At 41.4% G+C, this 25,000-nt stretch overlaps 1 protein-coding gene across 1 annotated transcript in view; it reads right to left on the bottom strand.

Annotated features, from left to right (window-relative positions):
* iqsec1b (IQ motif and Sec7 domain ArfGEF 1b) overlaps positions 1 to 6,378 on the bottom strand; it is a 44,811-nt gene extending 38,433 nt beyond the window's left edge. The window contains exon 1 of the mRNA XM_079684941.1: positions 6,263 to 6,378. The gene's annotated coding sequence lies outside the window, so the exon portion shown is untranslated. The remainder of the gene's footprint in view (positions 1 to 6,262) is intronic.
* Between the last annotated feature and the right edge of the window lie 18,622 nt (positions 6,379 to 25,000).

The raw sequence follows: 25,000 nt of genomic DNA, 5'->3' as shown, positions 1-25,000 counted from the left end.
GAGGATAACTTTCATTTATGTTCAGCACTCAGCAACTTCCCATCCCAGTGAAATATGATTTGGAGTGAGTCAGCAGAAGTTATTTCCACCAAGCTAGGAAACAAATGGATGTCATGAAGAGGATGAGTCTGTAATTGTTTTTGAGGACAAGAAGGTGAAATATGTCAAAAAGAACAGGAAGGAAAAAATACTTCATTCAAGCCATTGTTTCTAAAAGAAAAAATACTTTTGAAGGCTTCAATTTAACTATTTTCATCCGTAGCGAGGCGAGCCGTGCGTGACCCTAACAGATATTTGTCAATCCGATTTCAGCTGAGTCTCAAACAGCGATACTTCCCGTTAGACAATAATGTTTTTGCACAGAAGTTCACGGGATCTTTGTGTCCGGAGGGGATGAATGAGGCGTCTGAATATCTGCCAAATGAAGAGCCTGACAGGACCTGCCGTGTTAATGTAATCCTCAGGTACAGAACAATCACCCCTCCCTACAGTGTCTCTCCCGAGGTTACCTGTACAACACCTAAACACGCCATGTTTCCTTTCCATGGAAACTAAGTGAAGTGAAACCAATGCAGGCAGCTACTTGCAGTGTAAAAGCTTTACAGTATGCTGCTTCCACACGGGACATTTTGCTAATATTCGCTCTAGTCGCTCGTGTTTCACCGCCGCTATCAGCGTAGTTTACTCACATCATTCACACAGGACGTGCTGGCGAGGAGGCGGGGCTTATCTCCATATTAGATATATGGTAGATACCAACTACAACAAAAATGAACACATTTTACCGTGATTTAATTGTTAATACGTTTCAAAATGACGTCGAAGTAACAACATACTGATAGCGGTTAGTAAAGACCAGTTATTAATAATGCGTGTGTTCTAGGGATGCCAGAAACTGACCATGATCAAATTCGAAAATCGGACAGCCCTGGCAAATATTAATCGATTATTCGAGTTAAAGATAAAACAAACTGGTGGTGTGACCAATGGCCATTTACAATTATGAATACTATTACTATTATTAGCATTAGTCTATATTTTGGTTGAAAAAAAGAAAAACATAAATAATAATAAAAAAATATATAAATAAAATCGAATTTTAAAAAATAATTTTCGATTATGGAGACTTTAACGGATATTCGAAAAATCGAATAATCGCTTGCATCCCTAGTGTGTACACAAGACGGCAGGAGAAACCGTTTGAAGTGTGTGTTTCCTGAATGGAGATCTGATCCACACTCACAACAACGTCATACAGACATAAATAAAGCAGCTATGTGTGCTAACAGCTAACAGCTGATGTTTTGGTTTTCTGATTTAACGTCACCCGAATCTGACCCTCGAGTTTCTTCTCTGCTATGAGCAGAATGAAGTGAAACTGAAGTTTAGCAAATTGAATCGCATTTTTTTACATCAATGCATTTGTTTATATTTTATTTTGTAATAGTAATCAGTCACTATGTGTAACATGAAAAGTGTCTGCTCAACCAACAGTAAACCTGCCCATGTCTAACCAAATTAGTGATATTTGAGAGAACCTTTTGAAATCTGGGGCGATGTATTCCTTTCTCTTTGAACAGTGGTGATAAAAAAGTTGAGGAAGATGGAGAATGACACGCAATTTAGCGAGGTAGATTAAAACTAATCCCCGGACCACCAGGGGACCCTAACTCAAGCACTTGTTTGTCGGAAGGTTGGCTTTTATCGCCCCTATTCTTGTTATTTATGTGCACAAATGGCATCCCCTCACCATCATAATAACAAGGTTAATCTTGAGGTTTATTTGCATTGTTTCTTTAAGTTTTTGATGTAGACAAACATATGAAAGATATCTGCATGTGTGGTTAAAATAATCTTCACAAGAAGAAGATGCCAGTCACTATCCACAGACCCCAATCCAATTGTTTCCACACCAAACAAATCCACAGCTTGTAATAACACCTTGTCTTGTTTAGTGTTTTGCTGTCATGTTTAGAAGCAATTGTATACTTGTTACTGCAGCCTGGTTGTAAAAGTGAAGCTAAAACAATATGACAGACCATTGTTCAGCCCCTCCACAATGCCTGTTATGTCTGCCGACAGTAATGGAGGCAATAAATCTAAGAGACAGCGCACCAGCAGAATAATCCCCTGCAGATTGTCCCCGCCACATGTTACTGGGCCCCGAGGCAACCTGTTGACAACAATCTAGACACACACTTGGCAATGGGCGGGCTTCCAGTAATCCACACATGAACACTGGATGAACCCTGCATCTGATCACAAGGCAAGGTAACCACGTGCAATGCCTTAAATCTTTACAAAACAATGTAATGTTTGTTAATGTTGACCTCAGGACGCCCTGAGAGGCAAAGCAGAACAATAATTGTATCTGATAGTCGATGTTAAACGTCTGATTCAAGAGTTTTCTCTATTAAAGGTGGGGTAGGTCATTTTGGAGAAACCAGCTTGAGTGGAATTTGAAAATACACAGCTGGAAAAAATCTGCCACTTCCTTACAGAGCCCCTCCTCCAACACACACGAACGCGCACATGACCAATGAGGGCACGAGATAAGTTTGTGCACAGATGGAAGGCTGACAGGCAGGTAGGCCATCCAGTTACTTTAGCCGGGCCGGCTCAGATGATTGGTCGTGCTTTTTACAGCGCCACGGCTTCCACAGATGATATTTTATGATGGATTTGTTGTCAAAGCATTTAATGTATTCATTGCTATCAGGATGTTAAGAGCATTCCATGGAATATAACAACAAGTGTATCTCGAGCCGGTTTCTCAAACGTACCTACCCCACCTTTAAGTTACACCTGGCTACACCTTGATCTTGCTTTAAAGTGTTTTTGTGGTAGCTATTTTGACCACAAGAGGCTGAAGTGCACCAAAACTCTCATTGTTTATACAACACGAATGATTCCTGTGATCATCTGGGAGAGTTTTCTCTGTGCACTTTAATCACACTTATAGATGTACTGAGTGTTCTGCAAGTTCTGTAACCTTACTGTGAAGTCTCTTCTTTGGATAGAAACGTAGTTATTAAGGCGCTAGATTAAAACTGAACAGTTAAAGTAAAGGATAATCTGATGGAGTAAAAAGTACAATATTAGCTTCCAAAATGGAGTAAAGTAGAGAAAATATTCAGGTAGATTTACTCACAATGAATCAAGCCTTCACTTCACAAAGAGCTTTTGCAAAGGAGACATCACTCCGGCAGCCATTCTGTCTCAATTGAGCCGCCGTGAAATCCACCTCTCTGAGCACAATGACGAACAGTCAATTTTGAGAATGAAAACAAATGTCCCGCTGCAGCTCCGATGAGTCAGGACTGTGAACCGGTCGCCCTCAGCAGACTCCCATCAGAACCGTTATCTCGGAGCAAAGTGTCCTCGCTGTGATAATGAATGACTGTCCTTCCTCTGAAGCTGAACAGATGACTCATCGGACGCTTGTCTCAGCTTCCTGCTCTGAACGCTGCTCCAGAAAACTCATCTGGTGGAACCATGGTTTATTTAACACACGCTGATGTATTTTGCATTAGAAACTAAATGCTCGAGTGCACCGGAGGTTGAGGATCGTAAATAACCAGGCTTGGGGAGTAACTGTAATCCCTCACAGTTAAATACAATGTGGGATTACAAGCAGGATGACAATGCTACTAAACAGAGCATATATTATTTATTGTAAAAGCATCTCTTCTCTGTGAGCTGTACTGTGAATCTGTGCTTCTACTGCCTGCATCTGCTTTATTTCTAAAGTTGTGGAATCAAAGCAAGCAGGAAATGTCACTTTCCTTCAAAACAGAAAACATCTAAAAACCAATAATCAGAAAATTCAGCAAACTGTAAATTCATTCTCGTGAATAGAACATAACAACAGGCCATTCTGATTCATACCCACAGAGGATTTCATCTTTCCAGTATTATCTGATAGCAAGCTGCTTAATGCTGCATAATCTACCAAACGTTCAAACCCTGCCCCTGAGGACAAAAACCAAGAACCGACCAAACAGATCTGTCCTCAGAGATAAAATGATATCCACAAAGATCACACAAATCACACATAATCCAGCGCTGTGGGGCCATGACACTCGTTATTGATGAGTTAACGTGCACTTTGCTAAAAACCTATTAACGTGTATTAAGATATGAGCAGAGGTGGGAAGTAGTGGAGTACAAATACTTCGATACTGTACTTAAGTACATTGTTCTGGTATCAGTACTTTACTCCACTACTTATTTTTCTGACGACTTTTTACTTCTTTCTAGTTCTTACATGTTGAACTCAAATACCTGTACTTTCTACTTCTTACATGTTGAACACAAATACCTGTACTTTCTACTTCTTACACGTTGAACCCAAATACCTGTACTTTCTACTTCTTACATGTTGAACACAAATACCTGTACTTTCTACTTCTCACATGTTGAACCCAAATACCTGTACTTTCTACTTCTTACATGTTGAACACAAATACCTGTACTTTCTACTTCTTACATGTTGAACCCAAATACCTGTACTTTCTACTTCTTACATGTTGAACACAAATACCTGTACTTTCTACTTCTCACATGTTGAACACAAATACCTGTACTTTCTACTTCTTACATGTTGAACTCAAATACCTGTACTTTCTACTTCTTACATGTTGAACACAAATACCTGAACTTTCTACTTCTCACATGTTGAACTCAAATACCTGTACTTTCTACTTCTTACATGTTGAACTCAAATACCTGTACTTTCTACTTCTTACATGTTGAACTCTAATACCTGTACTTTCTACTTCTCTCATTTCCCAAACAGGCTGGTTCCTTTAGTCTGAATGTGTGTTTGGTGGCGTGATCATTATTATTTAGAGTCATTGCGTGCCTATTGATTTGAACATGATCCGTGTATCCATCATTTCCTGGTCTTCTCTAAAGAAGAGGGACCAATGAAAACATTGTCATGTTGCCGTTGATCACCATGGAAACATTCATTAGCTAACAATGACATTATTGTTCTATTAATATAAAGGGAGGTCAGGTACTCTTTAAAACAGCTGCTAGTTATGGGTACTTTTTACTGAAGAACATTTCAAAGCCCTCTTTACTTTGACTTGACTAAAGAAGTTTAGTCAGTGCTTCTACTTTTACCAGAGTATTTTTAAACACGAGTATCTGTACTTCTACTTGAGTAAGGGAAGTGTGTACTTTTGCCTTCTCTGGATATGAAGATACATGTCGTAAGAGCGGACCCTCTGCCTCGTTGGCAGTGATGGGAAACAGGAGCTCTTAAAGTGAAGTGCTGTGCAGGTCAGCAGCCTGATGTAATGAACTATTCCTGGGTCTGTTTAAAGGATCAATACGGATTCATCACACAGCCTTCCTGCACTCAGCAAAAGAGAGCAAGGATGCAGCAGAGCTCAAGGCAAAAACCCAAAACAGAAAAGCCTCCTCCACACAAGTCTGCAAAGCTTCTACTACTTATTTATATACATAGTTACCTCAGCAATAAACCGTATTCAATTTACATTATTTAATTTCATATTCAGTTCTTGTACACATCATATTCTATTTACACGTATATAGACTTTTTGCACTATTTGGTATTTGATTGTATATGTTGCATTGTTCGGCTCCGGTCAGAAGAATGTCATTGCCCCTTCCACACGGTAGCTTTGAGCACATGACCATACAACCTTTGAATGTTGGATATTCTTGGAGGACAGCCTCTGCAGAGCAACAACAATCCAAGCTCTGTGAGAGAAGTGTAAGCATCTCTCTACAAGCTAAAGGGTTTCCTCCAGCAAGCTGCCATGACATCAGACTACAGGAGACAGAGAGGAGGAGAAAGAGAGGAAGAGGAGGAGGAGGAAGAGGAGGAGGAATCTATTGCTGCAGTCATCTCTACCAGACACCTGCCTGCCTGCATGTAAACAGAGTATACACAGCACTCTCCTCGTTCTATGTCCACCTCAGACAGGCCACACGTGTGCCACAAGCAGGGGGGAGATAATAATGTATAACAATAAGTGTATTTAGTACAGCACCCTTCAAAGAAATAACATTCACAAAGTGCTTCACAAGAAAGAACACAAGTTTAAATGAAGACCACAGAAACATGAATACAAAAAGAACATGAGGCAGACATTAAGGTTAGCAGGAAAACAAAACCCAGAGCATGTGGAGTCCAGAGAGGAACAGCCGTAAGAACAGAACACACATCTCAGGTAGAAACACAAGCCAATGGAAAAGATGACATAAGAAAGACATTCATTCGGCCTACCGGCAGAGAGACGAGCCCCGGGAGAGACCTCCTGACAGACTCCCAGAGAGACAGACCCTCTGCTCCCTCCTGTGATCTGAGCCTCTCTCCCAACCCCCTCTCTCTCTCTCTCTCTCTCTCTCTCTATCTCTCTCTCTCTCTCCATCTCCCTCTCTCTCTCTCTCTCTCAATCTCTCTCTCTCTCTCTCTCTCTCTCTCTATGTCTCTCTCTCTCTCTCTCTCTCTCTCTCTGTCTCTCTCTCTATGTCTCTCTCTATGTCTCTCTCTATGTCTCTCTCTCTCTGTCTCTCTCTCTCTGTGTCTCTCTATGTCTCTCTCTCTCTGTGTCTCTCTATGTCTCTCTCTCTCTGTCTCTCTCTCTCTGTCTCTCTCTCTATGTCTCTCTCTATGTCTCTCTCTCTCTGTCTCTCTCTCTGTCTCTCTCTATCTCTCTCTTTGTCTCTCTCTCTGTCTCCATCTCCCTCTCTCTCTCTCCCCATCTCCCTCTCTCTCTGTCTCTCTCTCTCTCCATCTCCCTCTTTCTCTCTCTCTCTCTCAATCTCTCTCTGTCTCTCTCTCTGTCTCCATCTCCCTCTCTCCCCATCTCCCTCTCTCTATCTCTCCATCTCTCTCTCTCTCTCTCCCTCTCTCTCTCTCTCCCTCTCTCTATCTCTCTCTCTGTCTCCATCTCCCTCTCTCTATCTCTCTCTCTCTCTCCATCTCCCTCTCTCTCTCTCTCTCCATCTCTCTCTGTCTCTCTCTCTGTCTCCATCTCCCTCTCTCTATCTCTCTCTCTCTCTCCATCTCCCTCTCTCTCTCTCTCTCCATCTCTCTCTGTCTCTCTCTCTGTCTCCATCTCCCTCTCTCTCTCTCCCCATCTCCCTCTCTCTATCTCTCCATCTATCCCCCTCCTCTCTCTCCCTCTCTCCCTCTCTCTCTATCTCCCTCTCTCTCTCTCGCTCCCTCTCTCTCCCCTCCCTCTCGGCAATATCATGTGTCCAGTCTGGCGAATCGCCCCTCTGCAAGGTCGAGGTTTTGTTTCTGCACCGAGGCACAGTCAGAGTGTGGAGGATTTGTAATCCAGTCTCTTCACAGGGTGGCTAACTCCTACCCGGGTCAAAGTGTGGAAATTAAAGGAGCTATTTTATGCTCATATTATATTTAGTGCCTCTACTGGGACATGTTTCCATTCTTCATGTGAGTGATTTTAGCCTTTGCAGATCAGCTTTTCACTTGGAGTTAGAAAGTGACCACACATTTGACAACACACCCAAACATATCCTTAAAGCCTTTGACAAAAGGTGCTTACCTAACTTCAAATCATCAGTCCATCAATATCTTGTATACAGTGTATATTTAAAGTAACAAGATAAATTCATACTTTCATATCATTGAAATGTCATAGTTGTACCTTTAATCTAAATGTATTATTTATATATGTCTACTCTATGCTAACTGTATTCTATGTGATATCAATTGTCTGTGAAATGTCTATCTGAAGCACCTTGAGCTGCACTTGTATGAAAGGTGCTTTACAAATAAAGATTATTATTATTATTATGAATTAAAGGTGTATAGGTGTTTTGGAGAAACCAGCTCGAGTGCGATAAGATTTGAAAATACACAGCCGGAGAAAATCTGCCTCTTCCTTACAGAGCCCCTCCTCCAACACACACGAACGCGCACATGACCAATGAGGGCACGAGATAAGTTTGTGCACAGATGGAAGGCTGACAGGCAGGTAGGCCATCCAGTTACTTTAGCCGGGCCGACTCAGATGATTGGTCGTGCTTTTTACAGCGCCACGGCTTCCACAGATGACATGTTTTTATGGATTTTTTGTCAAAGCACTTCAGATATTCATTGCTATTGGGATGTTGAGAGCATTCCATGGAATATAACAACAAGTGTATCTCGAGCCGGTTTCTCAAACTTACCTACCCCACCTTTAAGCAGAAACCTTGACAAATGGTGGTTTGTTTTGCCTCCCAATGGACCCGTTGCACTTTTTAAAATGTTTTGACAGAAGCTTCAGCATGATACCTGCATTTCAGAACAAAGCTCATACCTCACTTTGAGAAGCAAAAACTCGTTTTGTGGCTTTAGGGGACGGCAAAAAAAGTTCAGTCTTTATTTCCAACACTTTCATCCAGATTGAAATATCTCAACAACCATTGGACGGCTTGCTAATACAGTTTCTTCAGATGTTCATTTTCTCCTCAGGCCAAGTTGTAACAACGATCAAATGCCTTCAAAACTAATGACACTTAAATGTGTGAGAGAGAAACTACCAAACGTTATCATGCTAACATTAGCCACCTTTAGCTTAGCAGTGGTGATGCACAGCAATCCGATCGTAATGTTGTTAGTTTAGCTCACGTTAGCTTTTACCTTCTGACGATTGCATTTGCACTTCAGACATCAAAAAGTGGTGTTAATGTGTGGAGATCATCGTGCTGAACAAAACGTATTACAAACTGCTTTTGGCCACAGAACTTATTTACTGCAGTATAAATACCTACATCCGATCTTTCCTTGCTAAATCCGGGTTGGCCTCAGAAGACCTTGAGTCCGTAGAAGGATTCGGATTTGCTATCTCTAATCAGGGTCACATGTGAAGAACATGTTGGCATATGACCAAAGGTAAATGTAGTCCTGACTTTAATCTCAAAATTCTGAGAAACAATTCTCCGAAACAATTCTGAGAAAAGAGAAGACACGATTTCAAGAAAAATCTAAAGATTCTGACTTTATTTTTATAATCGGAACTACATTTTAATTTTTGTATTTAGGTCACATGCGAAACAAATGTTTTATTATGTGGCCCTAATCCTCTACCATAATAACACATTTATTAATGTTGAAAATTAAATACGAATTATGATATAAAGATATTGACGCTTTGTCATGCTTAGTTCAGAGACCTGCGATTATTCTGAGATTTTCATTGACATATCTACACTGTAGCTACGTACAAATGACAATAACAGCCTTGAACCTTGAATATCTTCACCTGAACTTAACGACTGCCATTATCCAATAAACAAAGAAGACATACTAGTTTGATCCAGTGTATTCCTACAGTCTGATTGTGAAACGCCTTCTCGCTTGTATATACAACGGGGTAATGACACTACAGAATTCTTTGCAAAGACAATCCGCTCCTGAGAGAATAAGACTTACGGTTTGGACTGTAACCTGCAGCTGGCATGGAGCGGCATTAATATCCTGTTCGAGCCTTTCTGTCCACAGGAAGTTTGCCAGGGGTCCTGCCCCCTTCACACCTCACTGTCGCTACTAAATGGTGGTAATGAGAGAGAGAGAGAGAGAGAGACAGAGAGAGACAGAGAGAGAGAGAGAGAGAGAGAGAGAGAGAGAGAGAGAGAGAGAGAGAGAGAGAGAGAGGCACTGGCCTATAGGATTACTGTTAATGGGATTTCCCTCTAATGGCTCCTTCGCTGACAGGTGACGTCCTCGTTTAGCCCCATAGCCCTAAAAACATCATTAGGTTTAAAGCTGGCCTCACCCTGGGGTGCAAAACATATCCATCTTAGAGAGATCCTTCTATTAGAGGGGAAGGGTTTTCATGCAGAGCGCGCAAACACACTTTTTATAAACAAGTGAAAGTACAGAACTTGCTGAAATATATAAAACAAGCCATTTAAAAAAAAGTTGTTTTAAATAAAAAGATTCAATATTTGTCAGTAAATTACAACTTTTTATTTGTAAACCTTTATTTCATGAGGAACGTTTTATTTAGATTAAAAATCTAATTTTCAAGAAAGTCCTGACTAACGAAAACTTCCCCAAGCTTTCAAACCAAACTCAAAAACACTGAGTACGGTGGCTGACAGGTGGCGTCCCCGTTTAGCTCCATAGCTCTAAAAACATCATGAGGCTGAGATTAGGGTCCAAACACGTTAAAGCTGGCCTCAGCCTGAGCTGCATCTTAACAGATCCTTCTCTCAGAGGGGGGGGGGTTTTCCTCCAGAGCATGCATACACACTTTCTGTAAACGAGGGAAAGTACTAAATTATGCTCATGACAAGAACACTTTCATTTTAGTTTATCAATCAATAATTTCCTATTCCGTGTGATGATGAAAAAACTTGATGAAATATATAAAAAAAGGCATTTAAAAATAAAAAAGACCAAATTAAAGTTTGGTTTGAAATACAAATGTTCAACAATTTCTCAGTCAATTACAACTTTTTTATTTTTTTAAACCTTTATTTAACCAGGAACGTTTTATTGAGATTCAAAATCTCTTTTTCAAGAACCTCCAGGAGACTAACTGAAGTTACAAAACTTCCCCCAGCGTTCAAACTAAACTAAAAAAGGTACTGTGTACTGTACCTGTGGCTGACAGGTGCAAGCGTACCAAAACACTCCCATTGCTAGAAACCAATGCAGCTTTAAAAAACGATGCAAATATAAAAACACAAATGTGCCAAAAATCTCACTCAACACTGGCTTGAGTTTCAATAATCAGGAAACATGTACTGTATGTATTTCTAGCAAGGACATAGTCGTCACATACAGCAATATATGGTGCAACTAGTTCCCAAAATAGTGTCCTTACTCCGTCTTTCGTGCAAGAGAGACTAGGCATACAGGTTCGAACGAGTCTTCTTTGTTTAGGCAGTCCTGTGGGAGATGTGCTTACCTTCTGGGACGTCAAACATCGTCACCAGCCCACATTCTTATGATTATCTCAAACACTCATAAACGATGCTCTTTCTGTCTTCACAATTAGTTTAAACAGTATTTCCCCAACTCTAAGGAAGAAACATCTTCAGCCAGCTTGACAACACGTGTTTACTGAAAGCGTTGCATAAACCAAATATGCAAGAAGCTAAGAACACAACAGAGACAGGGACACTGCGTGAAATATGAAATGGACTGGATTATGTTTAGTGCCTTATCCGGTCTTTTCAACTCCTCAAAGCTCTTTACATGCTACGAGTCATTCACCCATTCACACCTCATTCATGCAGAGCACTTGCTCTAGGGAACCTAACTCACTCACACTCTCTCACACACACACACACACACACACACACACACACACACACACACACACACACACACACACACACACACACACACACACACACACACACACACACACACACACACACACACACACACACACCATTACATGTTACTTGTTAGATGCTTTTATCCAGTGATTTACATACTCAATACTGTGGGCAATCCCCACAGGACACAAACACACACCATTGGTCCTCAGGAGCAACTAAGGGTTCAGTATCTTGCCCAACAAGTATGTCAAAAATACTACTAGACTTGCTTTGTTACTTTGTGAAACACGAATATAAGTTTCAGTATAAAAATCACTTCCAAAAGCTGATAATCCAACCTTCTGCCCACTGCTCCTGGTACTAGGATGGACTAAAAGCACAGAGTGAGCTAGTGAATTAATTTCAGTTTACCGCACTCTCGCGGGAATATCTCCGCAATGGAGCGAGTTTAAGTTTCACTTTCGATTGCATGATATGGCCCAGCGCAACACCTCCGTCAAACATGTTGCCACTTGTTTGTACCATTTTCAGGCGATTTGTAATCTGTTCTAGAAAAACGATATGTTTTTTAGGATTTCAAGAAGCATATAGAACAAACAATGGATGTATTTTATGAACATTTATCCGTGCTGAAAGTAGATTTAGATGTGTTAGGAGTGAGATAGAGATTATTATCTAATATATGCATCTGATGAAGCATTGCATGAAGTCTGTTGATAATCAGTTTTTTTATTTTTGTTTTGTAGACAGACCATGCAGACCTCAGAGAGTTAAACTTGGGCCTGCGACTATAGTTTTATTGTATTTTGTTTTGAAAATCCACAGCGGAGGTTTGTGTCGTACTACATGCGGTGTATTTCGCATATCTCTCAGTAGCCAACAATCTGTGAGTCTGTTGGCTCGGACATAAACTTGTGTTTAAAATAATACTACATAATAAATGAAGACTACATTTCATAAGAGGTTTAAAACCTGAGAGGATTTAAAATCGCATTTGAACTAAATGCTTATACAATCTGTAGTTGTTTGTATTGTTGATTTAATGTGTGCACGAGGCGATATAGAGAAGGTTAAGCTGTCATTATTAGGCTGTAATTTGTTATATACTGTTGGAATGGGTAAGCAGGCCTATTGTTTTTGGATATTTGTGGAGTTAGGTGGTCCATGAATGTTTTTTATTGGTTAAGTGGTCCTTGGTATGAAAAAGTTTGAGAAACACTGCGCTAGTGGATTGTCAAAGGGGGAGCCTCGTTGCGGGGAAATTATACAGATGGCTAGTCCGCCCCTGAAAATGTCTATGCAAACGTTATTATTAATAATAATTTTAAAAAAAAATGTATAAAAAAACTATCAATTTTTTTTAATACATTTTTTTTTTTTTTTCATTTTTATTTTGTAATCATCTCGTGACCCCCACTTGGGAACCCCTGGATTAAGGGACAAACAAACAAACCACTGTAAGACGTCCTCTACTTTAAGCATCCTAATGTTTCCTTCACTTGCGTCTCACTTTGGCCAATTACATTACACACACACTGTTGCTGCTGTGCGCACGCTGTACGGACGTGAAGGGCAGGAACACCAGGCAGAGGGAGGAAGGGCCAGAGACAGGAAGACAACAATAGATGGAGGCACGTCACAATGTGATGATGCTAATGAGGATAAAGCAGCTCGCCACCTTTTCTCCATAAGCCTCTGGAAGCAGGACAGCGTGTGACATGGAGGGGATCAACAGCAGGAGGAGGAAGTGTGTGAGGGGTAATGCTGCGAACGAACACACACACACACACACACACACACACACACACACACACACACACACACACACACACACACACACACACACACACACACACACACACACACACACACACACACACACACACACACACACACACACACACACACACACACACACACACACACACACACACACACACACAACTTCAGGGGACATTAAATTGACTTACATGCATTTCCTGGAGACTTATCCTAACCCTAACCATAACCAAGTCTTCACCCTAAAATTAATCATTCCCCTTATGGGGACCTCCATTTTGTCCCCATAAGGGAGGCGAGTCCCCACACGTGACTGTGTAAACAGATTTAGGTCCCCACAAGTATAGTAATGGTAGGACACACACACACACACACACACACACACACACACACACACACACACACACACACACACACACACACACACACACACACACACACACACACACACACACACACACACACACACACACACACACACACACACACACACACACACACACACACACACACACACACACACACACACACCTGAGCAGAGGGGAGTTGGGAGGGTTACTTTAAAATGTTAACTGCACAAAATGTAATCAGTAACTTCCTCTGTCCCACATGAGTAGGACAGAGCAGAATGCTTTATTGCCACCACACAGGCACAATGAGATGAGTAGAGCTACTCCTCTTTTTAAGGTGCCATCGAACATACAAAAAACAAACAAGAGACTTACAACATTCAGGGGAAGACAACATACAAACAACAAGCATTCATACTTCAATATGCAGATAACATTAAAGTGCAGGAATGTATCGGTTTAAGTACAAATAATTATGTCTGAATGTGTATACAAATATATATATATATTCATATCCTCTCTCCCTGTCTGTCCGTCCGTCTATCTATCTATCCATCTATCTCTCTATCTATCTATCTATCTATCCATCTATCTCTATTTATCTCTCTATCTATCTATCTATCTATCTATCTCTCTCTCTATATATCTATCTATCTACACTGAACAAAAATATAAACGCAACACTTTTGTTTTTGCTCCCATTTTTCATGAGATGAACCCAAAGATCTAAAACATTTCTATATACATAAAAAAAAACATTTCTCTCAAATATTGTTCACAAATCTGTCTAAATGTGATAGTGAGCACTTCTCCTTTGCCGAGATAATCCATCCCACCTCACAGGTGTGGCATATCAAGATGCTGATTAGACAGCATGATTATTGCACAGGTGTGCCTTAGGCTGGCCACAATAAAAGGCCACTCTGAAACATGCAGTTTTGCTTTATTGGGGGGGTCTGGGGGGGTCCGAAAACCCTAGGGTTAAACCCTAACCCTAACCCTAACATGTCACCCATTGAGCTTGTTTGGGATGCTCTGGATCGGCGTATACGACAGCGTGTTCCAGTTCCTGCCAATATCCAGCAACTTGGCACAGCCATTGAAGAGGAGTGGACCAACATTCCACAGGCCACAATCAACAACCTGATCAACTCTATGCCAAGGAGATGTGTTGCATTACGTGAGGCAAATGGTGGTCACACCAGATACTGACTGGTTTTCGGACCCCCCCAGACCCCCCCAATAAAGCAAAACTGCACGTTTCAGAGTGGCCTTTTATTGTGGCCAGCCAAAGGCACACCTGTGGAATAATAATGCTGTCTAATCAGCATCTTGATATGCCACACCGGTGAGGTGGGATGGATTATCTCGGCAAAGGAGAAGTGCTCACTATCACAGAATTGTTCAGATTTGTGAACAATATTTGAGAGAAATGGTTATTTTGTGTATTTAGAAAATGTTTTAGATCTTTGAGTTCATCTCATGAAAAATGGGAGCAAAAACAAAAGTGTTGCATTTATATTTTTGTTCAGTGTATCTATCTATATTTGCCGTGTTTTGTTGATGTGTGACCACTAGAGGGCGCCATTATTCCAGCCTTCAGAGCCTCGCACAGCTCAGCAGCATCATTAACAGCACTCTAATATTCACTGCCAACAATATGACCAGAAACTATATGAGCAGGCGGTGGACATTTGGCACAAACAAACTTCCAGAAGACCACCTGACATCTCTCTCTTCTCACGTGTCCTTCCCCTCGGGCTGATGCTACCCTCAGGTCTGTGCTCTGAATTATAATTGGGGTGAACAGGCTCGCATCCAGATGAGGTGGAAATAGATTTTCCTCTCTTTTTGTCTGTAATTCTGAAGACTCTTTTATCCCAGTTTCATCCCACAGGCCATCAGACTGTGAAACACCTGAACTTTTGAAAGAACATCCATAACATTCATCTGTTTCCAACTTTAAAAAAAAACAACCATTTAATCTAATATATCATATATTCCAATTACGTATGTTTGCAGACCACGTATAAGACGTATCAGTCTGTGTTTTCTAAATTGTTTTTTTTTATAATTTGTTGTGTTTCAAAATGTTTTTACATCATGTTTGAGGGTTTTCAGTCTGTGGCTATCCGTATGTCTCGTGCTTTGACATGAGTTTCTTCTTGTCCTATCGGTTTTGTCTAAATGTATTTATGCTGCTTTTTATATATTTATTGATGCACTTGTTCAACTCTGTTTTTAAATGTGCTAAACAGTTGGATTGGATTTAGACCGTTCTGCACTATTTCTATTATATTCAAAAAATGTTTGCATTTACTTCTGCATCTGTTTGATTGTGTTGCACTGTTGGAGGAGCCTCAGATTTTCATTGACATATCTACACTGTAGCTACATGACAACAAGCCTTGAATCTTGAACCTTTTTCTCCCACCAGTTAGAACCAGGCCCGCTGAGTGAGGAGGTGTAAGAGGGGGGGTTAGTTGGAGAGAGGATGGGCTCTCCATCAGCCTGCTAACCACTCAGGGGATCTCATTAGAAAAGCCCAGAGGCTCGGTGTATTTGGCACTACTTCTGACACCACGTCACTACCTCCAACACCACTAAGAGGAAGAGTCGGAGCGAGGAGAGAAAAGAGCAGCTTTGAACTGTCAAAGTGTGAAGGTGTCCCGGAGAATGTGCGACAAGACCGGCGTTAAGGCGAGGAGATCATTAAACCGTTTTCTTTGAGCCGCGATCCACTAATTGAATCAAGGTTTTGTATTCATCGAGGCTCTGGCTGAGTGCGGCTGGCCACATCTCACGAGGTGTTTCAGTCTTTAGCAGATGCTTCACTTACAGCAGGCTGGTGTTCTCATACCCTGAATGCTCTGCAGATTCAGGCAGCAGCGAGGAACCGAGACACAGCTTTCACGATGAAACCCTCAGGGCCCAGTACAGTAGCTTTTCTCTATTGATTCCAATGAGACCCTGCTGTCTAATGGGGACACCACGACAACAAGCATAGAACCAAGAGTCTTCTGACGAGTGCTCTAACTTTTTGGAATGGCCACTCGAAGCGTCTCAATTTCAACATAGTTTCAGAAAAGTGATGTCGACACAGTAGGCCAAAGTTAACAGGAAGTCAGATCTTTTGACCATGTTCTTGGTGGTTTGTCCATCAGCTTCCGCTTCCCGCTTAAATGTCCCCTATAATGCAAAATACACTTCTTCATGTCTCTTCTACATCACCATGTGTCCCCTCTTCTTCATGTCTCTTCTACATCAACATGTGTCCCCTCTTCTTCATGTCTCTTCTACATCAACATGTGTCCCCTCTTCTCCATGTCTCTTCTACATCAACATGTGTCCCCTCTCGTTCATGTCTCTTCTACATCAACATGTGTCCCCTCTTCTTCATGTCTCTTCTACATCAACATGTGTCCCCTCTTCTTCATGTCTCTTCTACATCAACATGTGTCCCCTCTTCTTCATGTCTCTTCTACAGCAACATGTGTCCCCTCTTCTTCATGTCTCTTCTCAACATGTGTCCCCTCTTCTCCATGTCTCTTCTACATCAACATGTGTCCCCTCTTCTTCATGTCTCTTCTACATCAACATGTGTCCCCTCTTCTTCATGTCTCTTCTACATCAACATGTGTCCCTTCTTCTCCATGTCTCTTCTACATCAACATGTGTCCCCTCTTCTTCATGTCTCTTCTTCATCAACATGTGTCCCCTCTTCTTCATGTCTCTTCTACGTGTCCCCTCTGTGGAAAGAGACTCTGAAAGTTTCAGGAACAAAGATTCTCTCTCTTTTTGATCCATTTCTATAAAAACCTGTCTGAAAATGAGCTGATCAGATTTTGGCCACTTTATGATGTCATAACGATGTTTTGTCTTGTGTAACCATTAGCCAATCAGCAACCAAGGTAACCCCCCCCTTATCACCTGAATCTCCTGCTAGAGCACCATTGAGTTCTTTGTAACCAAATCTCTCACAGAGGGGCGTGGGGAGTGGCTCCTTATTTTCATCTAAAGTAACAGACAGAGAATCAGCACTTTGGAAACAGGGCTGAAACAGAGGGGATTATGGGTAATGCTGCAATGATCTGTTTGGTGTTTCAGCCAATCAGAGACAGGCTCTGGATATATCTGAGACCTGTGATATATTGATGAAAAACAGTAAAATAGGGGACCTTTAAGTACATTTCAAAGACCATACTTCTTTACTTTGACTTGAGTAAAGAAGTTTAGTCAGCACTTCTACTTTTACCAGAGTATTTTTAGACACGAGTATCTATACTTCTACCTGAGTAAAGGATGTGTGTACTTTTGCCCTCTCTGTGAGCGCTGAGCAAAGCTGTGATGTGTAGCAGTGTCTGTTTCCTTGTTTTCTGCTTGCCAAGGCTTCACTGCCTGATATCTAAGGGCCCGTGTCCATGTTGTTCCATTTTTCGGAGGCAAAGATGCCATGTTTCCTGCTCTGAGAGATGAGTTAGGATCGGCTCCACTGACTCACTGCAACAGACGGCAGATGTTTCTGTGCTCAGGTTTTAATGAGTGTTTCCTGCCGTGTGCAGAGAGATGTTGGCCACATCCTGCTGTTCCACCTCAGGGCCAACAACATGCATCACTTGGAAATAAACCTGGTTCAGCACAACTTGGGTCTTATTGCAGGGTCTCTCCATCTTTCCTATAAATGACAGTGGCTCATCGCGGATAAAGAAGACGGATTAAGCCGGAAGCTGACAGGCAAACCACCAAGAAAATCTAAATGAAATGGAAAGCAAACAACGTTAAAACGATCTGAGTTCCTGTTAACTTTGGCCTACTGTGTTTGCCATATGGTTTCTTTACTTTGGAGCAGCGTCCAATCTTTAACCTCTTTCCTTCTGGTGTTCTCCTTTCTTTTCTTTACAGCGGACAGTTTAGCCATTATGAATGCAAAGTGAATGCTCTCCACAAATATATAAAAAGGTATATTCAAAAAGTAGTCCATGGTGTTTTCTGATGGATAAATCTAAAGTTTGTTGTTCACATGTGACATTAAATTGACCGGACTTCTTTCTGTGGATTGATATGACTGCACATAGTCAATTTATCCTCCATAGCAACGGTCTGTTCTCCTAAGCAACGGTCTGTTCTCCTTAGCAACGGTCTGTTATCGGAAGTGAACAACCTCTAGAATGACCAATATGACCAATAACTATCAAGTATTCAACTAAGCCGTGTAACAATTTTATATAAACATAGAATAATACAAAGTGGAAACAACCTGGACATATATAAATATACCAGATGATAAATCAATTGTATTTGGTTCATGCATGCAAATTGAGAAGGAGACGTTGCATTCACAGATGATATCTCCTATGATTAGGAAAGAGAGTTGCTTAGACACAACTTACACTCTTTGTTTTTCTAAATGTACAATTGAAGTATTGTTTCACAGTTTAAAGGATGTGGTCATATCTTGAAACAGGGTTTAATAACGTGTATTTGGTATGTTTTCTACAAGACGTTTAGGTGTGTGGTTAGTTTGTAACGGTGCAATAATAGAGGCACAAAACACTCGTTCAGTCCAGAGATGTAAAGTACGTAATTATATCCAAACTTCAAATAGTTGAAATAAAAGAGATGTTCCTTTAAGCATTAGCTGCCAATGTTCTGTTGAGTCTAATGGCAGATATTTCCTCTTCACAAACATACAGAAGCAGCCACGGCAGCTGGTGTTTACAACACTCTCCGCTCAGCACATGTCAGCCTTCAGCACTGATAAACATGTCTACCAGATTCTCTGAAACCATTAAATGTGAGTCTGCTTGGACTTTGACAAAAGGATAGGCTATTTCAGTTAAATATTAGACAGTTTCATTACATGCCTTGTTGGAAAAAAAGTACTTTTGAAACTTCCAAAGCATTATTCCTTGCAAAACATCTAACAAAAAGCTCGCTGACGTTTGTGAAACGTTTATTGTCGAATAACGAAAAAACATGGACTCTGCAAGAAAATAGTCAAATAATTGTTTGATGGAGATAATCTTTCTTCAAAAGGAGTTGTATTGATACACTTTAAGGAGCTCATTTCGACAAAACAACTCCTGACACTGAGAGGAAGAGATGAAAGCTGTCTCTTTGAGGAATCTCAGGTTTAAAGCAAGAGGAGAAAGAGAAAATAAATTGATAAAAGACAAAAAACATCAAATGAACTGGTGACTAAATGACCGTTATGATTTCAGTTGTGAGGATAATTTGCTGTGTATTTCCTAAAGGCTTTTTCCCGAGTCAGCAAACACACAATCCATCAAATAGACCCCTCGAGACAATAATTTATGCACCCACATAATGTCCCATATAAACATGCAAATACACATTCATGAAAACATTACAGACCCCCGACGCAATTATCTACACCTGGGTCTCTTGGATCTTCAATCAAATGTCAACGTATCCAAACCACGCCCACAGAGGGACATTAAAAGCTAATCAGATGTTAAAAGGCTTCTCATTAGGCCAGAAGAAGACAGATTGGTGTTTTGGGACCACTGAACGCTGCCCAGTAATTACCACCTGCCCCCCCCCCCAATCCCACTGGTATCTGATGCTCATAAAACATGCTCCAACACAGCTGTGTACATCACATCTACTGGGTCAATCCACTATTGTAGTATCTATAGATTATTGGAATACTTTAAAAAAGAAATGGAAGTCTTTTTGTGTGGGTAAACCAGATTTAGGAATGCTTTCCGTGTCAAAATAAAAGTGGGATAAAAAATAACAGTTAGTATAAGGACATCAACGCTCCTATATCTCTTTTTAATCTCATTTTTTTTTAAATATTCAACACAAAAATGAACCCCAATGAGAAATATAGCCCCTTACTCTTCAGTTTGCTTCAACTCTTAGGAGCCAAACATATTTAAATTGTTTTCATTGTTTTGGTTTTAAAGTCTGAAACGTTACTGTCATGGTTCATTCTCACCATCCTAAAGAAACAGAGTGGAGGAGACCAAAACAGAAAGAAATCGACTCTCAATCACTAAGAAGCCACAAACACGACTCAAAAGAGACTTTTCCATGTCTGCTATGCAGAATTGTTAGCTATATATGCTAAAGAGGCCGTTTTTTGCTAAAATCTACACCAGGGGTCGGCAACTTTTTTGATATGAAGTGCCATTTAAAAACAAAAATGTTATCAGCGTGCCGACGATCGAGAATTATCAATGGGGGGGGGGGGGTTGAGGAGCTTGACGCTCGTGAACTATCAGCCGGAGGGCGGGGGGAGCCTCGCTGCGGGGAAGCTGTATGTGGACCTGACAACGAAACTTAAACATTTACCACATTTAAATAATTGGTTTAAACGGCATAATAATAACGACAATCGTCCGTTCTGTGATTCTCCAGAACACACATGGTATGATATTAGGGTCATGCAGAGTGAGATGAGATCGCTGTCCCTTTAAGAGCGAGAGCGAGAGAGAGAGAGAGAGGGGTGTGGCTTGTGCATGTGTGTGTGTGGATGGCAGAGCGACAGTGAGGGAACGTGTGTATGTTTCTGGAAGTGAAACGAGGCAGCAGAAAAACAGAGGTCTGTGATGTATTTTGTGAAACAGAAGAACAGCTAAATAAATGCAACGGCCTCCCAAGAAGAGCTCGCCTCTCTCCAGTCATTTAAGCTAAAGTGGGTTACTGAACCTGAAGCTTGTTGCTTCTTCCCTCCTCGACTACGGTCTGGGAGCCGACAGGAAAGTTCAACACACAGATGGCCAGTCCGTCCCTTTGTAGCATATTATTTAGATGAGCAGATCGCCACTGGGCTTTCAACTAAAGACACAGCCAAGCAAAAACTGCGGCATTTGTACAGCTCCTTATGGGTACTGCAATTAGTGCGTTCCTCCGTGGTGAAACGATCAGCACTGCACCACGGAGGAAAGCGGCAGAAAGTCACCTGGAGTTAAAGAGAGCGGGGCTGCGTTGCGTGCATGGCTTCCTTCTGCAGGTAGACGCGCTCTGGCGGCGGTCTCGGTCAGGATCCAAAAATACAATTTAAATATTATTCCACACTTATTCCACTTATTCCTAGTGTGCCACTGGTTACGGTGCCGCGTGCCACCCGACCCCTGATCTACACCATACAACCTTTATACATTTTACAATGTCTTTCAGCTTGTGGTTCTGCCCTCCAGTGACAATGACTCATTTGTTCAGTACATTGAGAAGACAGTTTACATTACATTACATGTCACTTGTTAGACGCTTTTATCCAAAGCGACTTACATACTCAATGCTGTGGGCAATCCCCACAGGAGCAATTTGGGGTGAAGTGTCTCAGGGACACAACGACATGCTGACTGCAGTGGGACCAGAACTTGCTACCCCCTGATTCAAAGTCCATCATACTATCCACTGAGCCACAGCCTCCTAAAACACATTTTAATAATAGTTTCATGTAATTATAGACATTGTTTTAATTATTGAATGAGCTTTAGATTTCTATAACTGAACGGCTAATTTAGTTTATGGATCAGTTATACTTGAACTTCACATCGATTTAATTATTTTTTGTTGAACCTTATATTGTTTGCTTTATTGGAATACAACTATTTTGAAAATATTTAACACAAATGTTGCTTTTAGCTTAATCTAATGCTATGTGTGAGGTACACAAGTGTTTAATCTTTGTTAAAAACTTACAATAAACAACAATTGATTCAGTGAACATGGTGACTGTCTGCCTTATTTGACATGACTGCAGATGTGATGTGAGCTCTTAGTCCTCCGCTGTAGTGACTAATGTACGATATGAACATGGCCCATTAAACATATGATTAGTGGTGATGTTGTGTGAACTTGTAGTCTGGATGAGCAGAGGGCGATAACAGCAGGGAGCACACACACACACACACACACACACACACACACACACACACACACACACACACACACACACACACACACACACACACACACACACACACACACACACACACACACACACACACACACACACACACACACACACACACACACACACACACACACACACACACACACACACACACACACACACACAATGCCTCCCCCATTTTCCCTCGTGTGCTCTCAATCTCCTCCACATTAATTATGACATTGGTAATAAAGAAAAGTGTTTAACGCAGAGGAATTGCAAATGAGCGGGAATTGATTGGGCTTTCGCTCGTACTAATTTATTGCAGACTTCAGCCACAAATAATAAAAGAGGAGGGAGAGAAGAAGAGGATTAAAGTTAAAGAGGGAGGTTGAAGGCAAAGGGAAATGGGACAAAGGGACGAATACATGAAAAAATAATCTACTTCTCTGCAAATGGGTTGTAATTTGCAACAGAAAATAAATGATAAACACTAATTATTTTGCTGCTATGTTATTGAAGTATTTTTACCAAAAACTAAACATACAATAACTAGAATGTATTTAACGACAATACAATAACCATCCCGCAAAGCGTGAATGAAGTCCAATATTCACCTCATTGCTGATTCGAATTAACAACAACAACAAAAGCCTCCTGAATAAATACTGCCAGTGATGGATATTTACCCAGAATTCAAAGCCAAAGGGAGTGGGCCAGTAGCACGGGGTGCTCCAGGAACCATTAGCCCCCCATTGATTAGCTATGGGGCTTCACATTATAAACAACATTACTGGGACATTAACTGAGCTGGTGTAAACAGCTTTTTTATTCATTCATTCCTTTTATTGAGTTATGTTTGGTAAACTTTCATGGACTTAATTATGTGGATAAAATGGCCAAGAGTAGCTAAAGCACACTGCTCTGTTATCGGTATAAATTAGATTTTAACAAAGCTAAGTTGAATACTTGATTCTGATTGGTCTATTTGAACCTTCCAGATGTTGGTCATTTTCGTTAACAGACCATTGCTAAGGAGAACAGACCGTTGCTAAGGAGAACAGACCGTTGCTAAGGAGAACAGACCAATGTGTGTCATTAAAATCATTCCTCGGAAATGATTGTCTTTAGTATGTAGCCGTGTAATAATCTGAATGATAACGTCATTCCTTTCATAACACCAGGCTTTGTTTATTCCCTGATCCTAACTTTACTTTGCTTTTAGGGTAACAATTTGGGTCAAACCACCATGTTTTCAATTATGTTCACATGTGATCAGCCAGATGTTAGCGACGGGGCATTCTCTGTTCTCTGCTGGGCTAATGAAGAGCAACTCACATACCCTGCATTTCAGAGGAAATCTGCACAAGATGTTGTGTTTCGGTTAAAATATGCACACACACACACCACAATCTGGCAAGTACTTACACCCAGCTGTCAGGTGCAACTTTCCAAATCTACTAAGGTGGAGGCGAGACTCTTCCTGAGGAGGAAATAATGGACTTTCTGAAGCCACACTGGGAGAAGCACTTGGTTAAAAAGGGAGGTCAAGGCAAATGTGGAAAACAGAGTTTAAGTGGCTGCAGAATACTGTGAGAGCTGCTGTGTCTCTAATCCATCAGAGGGTCACTGACCAGAGAGGGCACAAGTACACACATCCTTTACTCAAGTAGAAGTACAGATACTCGTGTTTAAAAATACTCTGGTGAAAGTAGAAGTACTGACTAAACTTCTTTACTCAAGTCAAAGTAAAGAGGCTTTGAAATGTACTTCAGTAAAAAGTACCCATAACTAGCAGCTGTTTTAAAGAGTACCTGACCTCCCTTTATATTAATAGAACAATAATGTCATTGTTAGCTAATGAATGTTTCCATGCTGAACAACGGCAACATGACAACGTTTCCATTGGTCCCTCTTCTTTAGAGAAGACCAGGAAATGAGGGATACACGCATCGTGTTCAAATCAATAGGCACGCAATGACTCTAAATAATAATGATCACGCCACCATCACGCTTTTCCGGTTATTACCCGTCCCCTTAGCTTTGTATGCATGTAAACGGTCTGCAGGGTCACAAACCCTCAAAGTACACCCTGTAGCGAGTACACACACACACACACACACACACACACACACACACACACACACACACACACACACACACACACACACACACACACACACACACACACACACACACACACACACACACACACACACACACACACACACACACACACACACACACACACACACACAGACACAGACACAGACACACACACACACACACACACACACACACACACACACATCTTTTCTCAGCCGCGGCTCCGCGTCTGCCTCGCTGTCTCGCAGACCCCATGCAGCAACCAGGAAACGATACCAGTAATCCAGCTCACACTGTCCGCTCCTCGAGCCTCAAAGGGCGGAGCAGCCAGCCCTGCAACGTCCCGCCAACACGGCACCCAGACCCCACGCAGCATTCTCATCTGTTTGTCATTACTGGTGTCATTTTCTGGTTGCTAAGAAACGCCATTGTAAAACATAATCACTGATGTTCCGCTGTAACGGTGGGGGACTCATCAGAACAGAGTCGGCGAGCTGACCAATGAGAGCACAGTGGGCTCATAGGGAGGGGGGGGGGGGGGGGGGCAGGAGCCCCAACAAGCCGTTTAGGACAGAGAGTGAATACACATACTATACAGAGATGCTGTATG

Source organism: Notothenia rossii (assembly GCF_949606895.1).
Source record: "Notothenia rossii genome assembly, chromosome: 5".
NCBI classification, from domain to species: Eukaryota; Metazoa; Chordata; class Actinopteri; order Perciformes; family Nototheniidae; genus Notothenia; species Notothenia rossii.
Note: the sequence above shows the minus strand (reverse complement) of the source record. Positions and strands in the feature narration are given on the sequence as shown.